The sequence below is a fragment of the Mirounga leonina genome, unplaced genomic scaffold (genome assembly GCF_011800145.1).
Source record: "Mirounga leonina isolate KUSES-001 unplaced genomic scaffold, KU_Mleo_1.0 Mir_362, whole genome shotgun sequence".
Lineage (NCBI taxonomy): Eukaryota > Metazoa > Chordata > Mammalia > Carnivora > Phocidae > Mirounga > Mirounga leonina.
In genome coordinates, this window is record NW_023270706.1 from 9,049 (window position 1) to 18,847 (window position 9,799).

At 42.2% G+C, this 9,799-nt stretch overlaps 1 long non-coding RNA gene across 1 annotated transcript; it reads right to left on the minus strand.

Moving 5' to 3' along the window:
* Positions 1–452: 452 nt before the first annotated feature.
* LOC118027160 lies at positions 453–9,789 on the minus strand. The gene is made up of 3 exons (XR_004683779.1): positions 9,698–9,789; positions 3,229–3,871; positions 453–2,093 (listed from the first exon to the last, which is right to left on the minus strand). It is a non-coding gene; the product is annotated as an uncharacterized LOC118027160 (long non-coding RNA).
* Between the last annotated feature and the right edge of the window lie 10 nt (positions 9,790–9,799).

Sequence of the window (9,799 nt, forward strand, 5' to 3'; positions counted from 1 at the left end):
GGCAAGCTTAAACCTTTTCAAGAAGGAAGCGTCTTTAACCCGTTATTGGGTTACACACCAATTATTTATTATTTATCATCTCTCCAACTATTCATGCATTCATTGTTTATTGAGCACATATTACCTGCCAGGCATTCTCCTAGCAATTTGGGGTGTCCAAATATACACTCATAATAAATGTGACCTAATTGAGGAAGAAACCACACTATGAAGACTTAGGCTTCCAAATAAAAAAGAGATCCCCCCCCTCAGAAAAATATTTCAGATATTGAAATTATCAGATAGACACTATGAAATACCTATTGAAAGTTTAAAGGAGTAAAAATGGAATAATACGAGCAAAAAGCAAGGGACATTCAAAATTAGGCCCATTTTTAAAACTAATGAAATAGAACTTCTGGAGATGAGAAAGAACTATAATCCATAATGACAAATAAAAGTCCAGGGATACGATGTAACATTCAGGGCCCTGACGCGCCTGACCACACAGCTACTATGTATCGCAGGAACTGCCAGGATCAGAACTTCATGTTTACAACTGTAGGGCAGCTTTCAGTGTCCGACTCTTAGAATTTCATATACCAACCTAGGAAGATGCTTATGGTTATAGAAAACTGAACAACACGATAAACATACTTCATCTGTGACTTCTGCACTTAACGCATACAGAATACCTGATTTATTACCAGGTACACATACTCTGGTTTCTCTTCAGATCGTATAAATCTTTCGCCTTTATAAGGTACACATTTAATAATTTCAACATTTCAACCCTGGCTTCAGAAAAATAACAATACATACTAAAAAACCAGTTTCATATATACTGCACTCTTTCATCATCATCTGAAGAGTCATAGGAAGGATTTTTCTAAGATAGTAGAAATAAAAATCTTCTCACATGCTTGCAATCAAAAAGCAGTTCTAAAGACGTGGATTAGAATGAATACCATTACATACTATGTAATATTCAAATACTCGCAGGAAGCGTCCCAGAAACCCGAAGACCGTGAGCAGGGCGCGTGCGAGCCGGCGGCCCCGCGGCGGCGCTGCGAGGCTCCCTCGGCCACTGCACAGGACGGACAGGAGGGACACAGGGACACCGCCGCCCTGCTGCTCCGGCGGCACAGCGCTCGGCTCTGCGTTCTTCCCCGCCGACCGCCCAGAGCCTGGCGGCGAACGGCCAGCCGCAGCTCCGCGACGCCGGCGACCAGCGTCTGCGCACCAGCAGGGGGCGCCGCGGGGACCCGCCCCGGCCAAGGCGGCGGCAGGGAGCGACAGGACGCGCGACCCCGCGGGGCAGCCGGAAGAACGTAACGTGACGGGAGGCGCAATGGGCGGGACGCGTGCGTGGAAACGGCCCAATGAGGGGCGGCGCGGAGGGCGTGGCCAGGAGACCGGGCTGAGGGGGCGGGGCTTGCCGGGCCGCCGCGTCCCTTCCACGCCTGCGTGGACGCGGAGGGTGGAGGACGGCCGCTGCGGCTTTTTAGGACTTTGCAGTTCCAGTTGAAACCGGAGTGTAGTTGTGTTGCTGTTCGGTACTAGCATTTCGAGGCGATCCCCTCTTCCGGTCGAAAGCGCAGTTCTCTGGCGTGAGTCCCCGGACCCGCAGCATCGGCAGCACGTGGATGGTGTAGGAATGCAAATAATCCGATCCTGCTAGAGGTCCGGGGCATCAGAATCTGTGAGGTGGGGCCGAGCAATCCGTGCTTTAAAAACCGCTTCAGGTGATTTGGGTGCACGCTGAAGTTTGGGACTGCTCTGAAGTACTGTGTGTCCCTTAGTTCGGCTGCTGGAGGTGACTCTTCAAATGCGAGCTGAGCTAAACCGAGCCGTTTACCTTCAGGGTCGTTACCAAAGCCAAAACAGGGCTTAGCCCTTACCCACTCAGACTTCGATGCCAGAGTATAAGGTGAAAAATAAATATGTCTAGAAAGGCGAGATCTGGGAGAGGGATTTGAATCAACAATGAATGCAGAATTCCATTTCTCCAGGTCTGAGTAATCATAACCTCTCATCTACAGACGTTTTGCCCTCACTTAGACGTCTCCATCAAAGGTACTGCATGGTAAATAATGAATTCCCAGTCACTGGGCCTGTAAGGAAGTAAATGCTATTTTTATAATCAGAGCAAAAATACAGTGAAAATGCTAAACCACTTTTATTTAGGCTCTTCCCGAGGTAATGCTCTCCTGATGAATCTGTAAAACAAACCAGGACAGGTTAGATTTGAGCAGGATATACACACTAATCAATCATTCTCAGGCGGATCAGACTTTTATACTTCATAAATTCTATGAGCTCATCCACATTTTCAGTTACTCATTGCATTCATTTCTTCTCTGCATCTCTCTCCTATAACTGAAGAAATAAAAATGGTTTATTTCTTCGGTGCCATTTTGCAATCAGTATTGATATTTGATGTACAGGGAAGAGAGGTCTTTTAACACACGTTCGTATAATGTGCTACGAGATATCTTTACTCCAATATTACCTATGCCTTAAGTCATTTTTCGCATGAACAGATAATGTCTCAAACCATGCTTAGTCAAGAGATATTCCTCAACAAGATGGTCTCTGTTCCAAATCCCCCAAATATACTTCTTCAGGTGGGATTTGAGCAGTTCAAAGCTCATATTTTTTCTTTAGTTTTTGACCTGAGAAGAACTGACTACTCTGATTGTCCTTTTAATTCAGTGACTAAAGAAAATATAGTACTTGCTAACAATTGTTAAGTGTATACTAAATATCTATGAGCATTTTAAGAACTTTACATGATTTATCTCACTTAATCCTTAATAGTACACTACTTCTTAGAATTATTTTATTGTTGTTGTATAGATGTGGAAAATAAGTCCCAAAAAGCCTGAGTCACTTAGTTTATTGAACCATTGCAACAACTCAGCTCTGGCCCCTATCCCTGTTGTTATAGATATACATATACTTTAATTAGTTATGATTGCGGCAAATCCTCAGTGAGAGCCCATTGTGTGCCTGCAACAGCCTTAGGCTCTGGGGAGTCAGCAGCAAAAAAGACTAACCCTGCCAGTGGAGCTTGCTGTCTGGAGAACGGGACGAGGAAAGAAACAGTATACAAATTCATGTCACTTTTGCTAAGTGTAATGAAGAATGAACAGAATAAGTTAAGAATGGGATAGAAGGGCGCCACTGGACTTTTGCTGATCAGAGAGTATCTCCCAGAGGTGGTAACACTGTAATCCATCCACTCACCCCAAAACCCAAGAAATGCGGGGAGTATTTCAGTGTGTAACAGGTGGTATACCCAGCTGAAGCATCCAAAACATGACAAGGTCTATCCGCTCAACTCCCTCTTTTCCCTTTCTGCTTTCTTTGACTAGCGTGCTCTGTGGCTTCTCTGTGGTCTTCAGGCTCCGTCTGTCCTTTTGTAGTAGCCATTTGCTTCTTCCATTCTTTTTCTGAGTCCCTCTCGATTTCTCTCACCTTTATTCTTCCCCCTATGCTCCTCTGTCTTTCCTAAAAAATAGCCATAACTTGGTTGTGATACTTGTATTGTTTCGTACTTAGGAGATACAGCTTAACCTTCATGGTTAACCTTTTAGACCAAATGCTAAAACTTTAGTCCTTCACGTTTCCACAATTCCTGTTCCCTATCCATGGTAGCAGATGTCATGGTTATGAAAGGAAAAGTCACTCAAATGCTGCTGTTCAAGTAAAGCAAAGGGAGCCTTTTTTCCTGTGTAGCGCTGCAAACACATGCCACCAGAATGAAGCTCAAGAACCCGGAACTTCCCCCAACGTGATCTCCACCTCTCCTCAGGCTTCTTTCCTGCAGCCAAGGTTTGGAAGGCAGCTGGGAGTGTAAGTCAAGGACAAGACTGCTGAAGTCGTTCATCTGAATAAAGTACAAAAAATAGCCTTCAATAAGAAAACTCTGTATAACTTTTGGGTCCGCAGTCAATCGAAATAGCCAAAACTATATGACAGAACCATCAAATGCAAATAGTTGGAGAATTCAAGTTATGGTCAATGACAGATATCTAATTCAAAACTGTAAAAAGTATCATTTTTCTTTGGACTATGTGTGTAGTAAAGCACTAACGTTATCCAAAGGGAGGTGTGGCCTTTGCCCTTTGCTGGGAGGTGATGTCTAGGCCCTTGGAATGTCCTGCAGGATAAGAGTATCTTTGTTTACCAAGAGGCCTTGGGCTGCACAGGAGAGTGTAATAATATCATTTATGTTCGAGGCTTTGGGCCATGTGGCGTCTGGACGACCTCCAGGGGGACTGTGGACTAAAAGATCAGCCACGTGGACGGTCATCCATGTTTACGTGATAAAGCCCTATGGTTGGCAATGTGTATTGTGTTGTTACAATATTGTTGTGTTTCAGGAGGCATTAATACTCCCCACACCCACAAAGGGAAAGGACTACTGTTAGCTCTGAGTTGGAAACCTCTGAGACTCTGCTCATGTGCTTCTTACCTTGGCTTATTTAAAAAAAATTTTTTTTAAATTCAATTTAATTAACATATAGCATATTATTAGTTTCAGAGGTAGAATTTAGTGATTCATGAGTTGCATACAACACACAATGCTCATTCCATCAAGTGCCCGCCATAATGCCCATCACCCAGTTACCAAATCCCCCCACCCACCTCACTCCAGCAACCCTCACTTTGTTTCCTAGAGTTAAGAGTCTCTTATGGTTTGTCTCCCTCTCTGTTTTCATCTTATTTTATTTTTTTCTTCCCTTCCCCTATGTTCATTTGTTTTGTTTCTTAAAATTCCACAGATGAGTGAAATTAACTTATTTTTAATCTCTATCCTTTTGATATAATAAACCCCAACTTTGAGTATAATAACTTTTAGTGAATTCTGTGAGTCATCTAAAAAATTGCCAAATCTGAGGATGGATTTGGAGACCCATCAACTTTGCAGTTGATGTCAGACATGAGGGCAGTCTAATGGGACTGTTCCTTAACTTTGCACCATGTCACAATGATAGTATTAGTGTATTCTGTTTATTACTCACATATTTGGATAAATATTTTGCCTAACTTAATTAATTTTGTAGTCCCATATGAGCCCAAGTCTATTCATCTGCCAGCAGATTTCCAAAGAGTGATAAACATTTTTTTAGGTCTTAGTGAATGATAATAAAACAAGCAAACAAAAAAGCAAGCAATTAGCTGTAAGTTTCCTTGATGGTCTACAAACCTGAGGGCTCCAGGTCAAGAACAACCTCATCTCTCTGCATCTCTAATGCCCACGCCTGTGTCTGGCCCAAAGATATTCAATGACCACTTCTTGAATGATTGATTTATAAGAAATACTCTGAACTACTGCCATGGTACAATTGAGCAAGGAATTTATTTATTTATTTGACAGAGAAAGACACAGCGAGAGAGGGAATACAAGCAGGGGGAATGGGAGAGGGAGAAGCAGGCTTCCCGCGGAGCAGGGAGCCTGATGCGGGGCTCGATCCCAGGACCCTGGGATCATGACCTGAGCCGAAGGCAGATGCTTAAGGACTGAGCCACCCAGGCGCCCCTTGAGCAAGGAATTTTGACACATGTCAAGGATCTCATAAGCTGTCATGATGAAATTATGCTCTTTAATTTCTTCTTTTATGTCCTTTTGCTACCTCTTAATCTGTTACCTTACACTTTAAATATGGTAGGTTATTTTTAAGTCTGACTCAATCATCAATTCAAATTCTACCTTTGAAATCTATTAATTTAGCTTTAGCTTCTTGTCCAATTGTACATTTTATTAATTTGTGTTTTTCCATATTCTTAATTTCTTATATTTTCATAAGCCAAAGTATTTTCTGGGGTTTTTCCTTTTTATTGTATTTATTTTCACTTTTAATTTTTTTTTCATACCTATCCATTTTGTGGGACATTCCTACAACCATCATGAACCAGAGATTCACTGTACAGGTGGCTGGTTAGGAGCTCTTGGATGAATTGATTGGATTCATTCAGTATTTTCTATAAGTACCTGCAATGTGCTGGTTTTATGTAACTGCAGAGACCACTGTTTGGTTCCTTACAATCTCAGGGAAAAGTCCATGAGGACATCATGTGGGAGTTTTATTGGTTTTTGTCTCTGTGGATAGTGGTCAATTGCAGTCTAATTTCCTGGAATTCTGAACAAGCTACCACGTATAAAAGTATTAGGTCCAGGTGATTATACAGCTGATTTCTGTCTACTCTTTAAAGCACAAATACTTTCTACAATCAAGTATTTAAAGCATAAAAAAGATGATATGGTGATTTTGCAATATGTTCACAAATGTACTATCCTTACCTTGAAGGATGGAGCCTTGTTACCCTTCTGAATATATGCCACATTTAAGTGACTTGCTTCTAATTAATAGAAAGTGGCAGAAGTGACAGCGTGCGACTTTTGAAACTAGGTCTCAGAGACTTTGTGGCTAATTCCTCCCCCACTCTCTCTATGATTTGTCTTTGTGGAAGAGAGTCAATTAGCCCTCCTGAGAGGTCTATGTGGCAAGGCATGGAGGTCCTACTAAGGTCCTCCTGCCAAGAGCCGACAGGAACGTGGGTAGCATGGGAGTGAGCCAACTTTGGAAGGGAACCCTCCAGTCACAGTCAAGCCTTCAGGTGACTGCAGCCCATGTTTACATCTTGACTTCAACCTGAGAGACCGTGGCCAGAACCTCCCAGCAAGTCACTTCTGGATTCCTGACAACCCAGAAACAAAACGAGATAACAAATGTTCGTTGATTTAAGCTGCTGAGTTTTTAGGTAGTTTGTTACATAGCAGTAGATAATAGAGGAGAGGCCATAGTTAAGATTTTTGAAGTTACCATAATCTTAATGACACCATCTATATGGATGAACCCAAAAGAAAAAATCACAGAGCCTGGGTGGCTCAGTTGGTTAAGCGACTGCCTTCGGCTCAGGTCATGATCCCGGAGTCCTGGGATTGAGTCCCGCATTGGGCTCCCAGCTCGGCGGGGAGCCTACTTCTCCCTCTGACCTTATCCCCTCTCATGCTGTTTCTCTCTCTCTCTCTCTCTCAAATAAATAAATAAAATCTTTAAAAAAAAAAAAAGAAAAAATCACAGAATGATTTTATGTATGAATAGAGGAGGAAAAATCCCTCTGACATATTAAAATGTGTGCAGCCAGTATTTAGGATAATAATACAACATGACCAAATAAGATTTGGCCTGGGAATGCAAGTATGGAGTAACATTAGGAAATCTACCTACACTTCATTGCAGCAGGATAAAGGAGGAAAAGCACATGATTCCATCAAATGCCAAAAATTCACATATCATTCCGAATAAAAACTCTTAAAATATATTTAGAAGGAAACTAATCAACACATAGAGATTACACACTCACACACATTTGCACGCAGGCAAACAAGTTTTTCATGAGGCATGAACAACCAAAGCCACTTCAATGAGAAGGAAGAAAAAGACCGTGATGCCTGCTAGCATAGCTAACATGGCAAATTGTTTGTGATTTTAGCTAACACAATAACACGATGGGAGTAATTAACAGAAATAGATATTGGAAAGAATATCAAACTTTTTGATTTAATGGACTGAAAAAGCCAGTCAACAGTCCATTAACTATTGATTAAACTGACATAGTTTAGTAATCAGATAGATATAAAGTGCATGTAAATAATAAATTTCTCAATTGTCCTCCCTCCCCCCCAAGAATTTTTAAGTGCTTCAGTCTGATGCCATCTGTCAGAACAGATTAGAAAGCAGAACCTTGTGAAAATCAGCCTTACATTTGTTGTGAGAATTTACGGGGATTAGTTCACAGTGTGACAGAGTGACCCCCCTTTTGTTGTATGAGTTTCACTCTGTTTTATTTATTTTTAATTACATGAGTACTCCATCAACTCTATAAAAAATTCTCAGCCATGATCTTTGAAAGCTCACACCTGCACCATTCTCTCTGGTTGTCTTTTTGGTACCATGATTAGATGTATGGCAGACACACTTACTACTAATTCCAGATCTCTTAAATTCACTTTTACATTTCTCTCCCTGCATTTTGGATAAATTCTGCTTACAGAGTTCATGTAAATTCTTCATCTGGGGTCAATTAACTATTTGGCCTATCCAGCAAGCCTTTAATTTTAATTTTCTTATAATTAATTGTATATATATAGATTCATTTCTAGAATTTGTATTTGGTTCTCTTAAATCTTTTTGGAAAATTCTTTGTGTTCTTAGTCCCTCAGCATATTTCAAATAGTCCTTTTTTTTCTTTTTAATTATATTAAAGTTAGCAATCTGAAATCTATATCTGTTAATTTTCTTTGTACTCTTTTTGTTTCCATCGTGTGCTTCTCTTATTCTTGGTCATAGTGTCTTGTTGAATTGTGTGTTGATTTTGGTCACAAAGCTGCTCATTCGTTTTCTTTGATATCTTATTTTTGGGGATTTGTTGAGGCCTGAAAATGAAGCTTATTCCTCCACAAAGGATGTGTCTTTGCATTTACCAGGTGCTCAGAGGCACCAGCTTGCGATATCCCTAAATTAATTCTCAGCCTGGGTGTATTCTGAATCCCTGTGATATTAATGGCAGAAACAAGTGAGTTGTAGCCCAAATTCTCCGTGGCAGAATCTACCTCGCTCAGCACTGAGGCTCAGGGCACTCTTGTTGCAATCCTCTATAGTGAGTGTGGGTAGGGGTGGGTGCGCATGTGTGTTCATTTCTAGTTCATCCTACTGTGAGGATGTAACAGGTCAGGTTGTCAGCTACACCAGGAAAGATTTTCATGTACAGCAGAAGCCACATCCTGCCAGGAAGGGCTTCCTTTCCCTTTCTCCCTCCTTTCAGTCCTTGCCTCCTGGGGACATGGGGAAAGAGTTCTGGGTACTGAGAAGGGGGCCTCAGTCCTGGGGTAACTCTCGCCTAGTCAGTCAGACACCTTACGGGATTGAGTAGTGGGCTTCTCTCTTGTGACCCAGAGGGCCTCGCAGCTAAATACTGCCGGAGGAAGAGCGTAAATGGAAAAGAGCTTCCTAGGAGAGAAGGTATAATAGCTGACAGGATGAAGGCCTCTCTAAGACAGGACAGGCTCCCTTTCCTGTCCCTCTGTGCCTTTAGGACACAGCACATACAACACAGACTGCCCCCCACCGCGCTCCCCCCACCCGCGCCCCCTGGCCCCCCCAGCTGAAAGGGCAGCAATTGGAAAGGTAGCAAACCAGGAAAACCTATGTAAGATTTCTGTGAAAGCTCATATTGTCTTTGCCCTTTTTCAGTATTACAGATCTACATGCTAAAAAGAAAAAGCAAAACTCTGAGCAGAACAAAGTTTTCAGAGCCTGCCATTTTGTGCCCCGGGTAAGTGATCCTTACCAAGTTCCTGAACAATGTCACGATGAATGTGGAGGCCTGCACACGGAAACAGGGGCTTTACATTCCAAATGGTATTTTCATTTAGAATTACTAGTTTTGTGAAACCAAAGTAATAATGATTGTATAGAACCGGTTTTTGCTCGTAGTGAGTGCTCAATTTTTGGTAGGTATTTTAATTGACCGTGAAACGTGCACATGCTTCTCAGCCCTAACTGAAAATTAAGGGTCGTAATTAGCTTTCAGCTCGGTAGGATACATCTGAGAATAGCTTTTAGAAAGAGAATTATAGCTCATTTATTGAAAGCATGCGTGGCTCTGAAAAGAGCCTTTGGGGTTGGGCTCACAAGGGGCTTACTTGGCAAGCTCACTTGGCGCTGGTGTACTTGGTGACGGCCTTGGTGCCCTCGGACACGGCGTGCTTGGCCAGCTCCCCGGGCAGCAGCAGGCGCACGGCCGT